We start from the raw sequence: 215 nt of genomic DNA, 5'->3' as shown, positions 1-215 counted from the left end.
CTCGACCTGCTTGGCTCCGGCGATCCTTCCACATCAGCCTTCCGAGTAGCCGGAATTACAGGCATGTGCTACCACGCCCGGCTGAGTTTTTTAAAAAATTTATTGTAGAGATGAGGTCTCGCTGCCCAGGCGGGTCTCGAACCCGCGGGCTCAGTAATCCACTCACCTCAGCCTCCCAAAGGCGCGGGATTACAGGCTGAGCTACCAAGCCCAGC

This window comes from Carlito syrichta, unplaced genomic scaffold (genome assembly GCF_000164805.1).
Source record: "Carlito syrichta isolate Samal-C Ts95f unplaced genomic scaffold, Tarsius_syrichta-2.0.1 Scaffold315360, whole genome shotgun sequence".
Lineage (NCBI taxonomy): Eukaryota > Metazoa > Chordata > Mammalia > Primates > Tarsiidae > Carlito > Carlito syrichta.
This window is presented reverse-complemented; position numbering follows the sequence as displayed.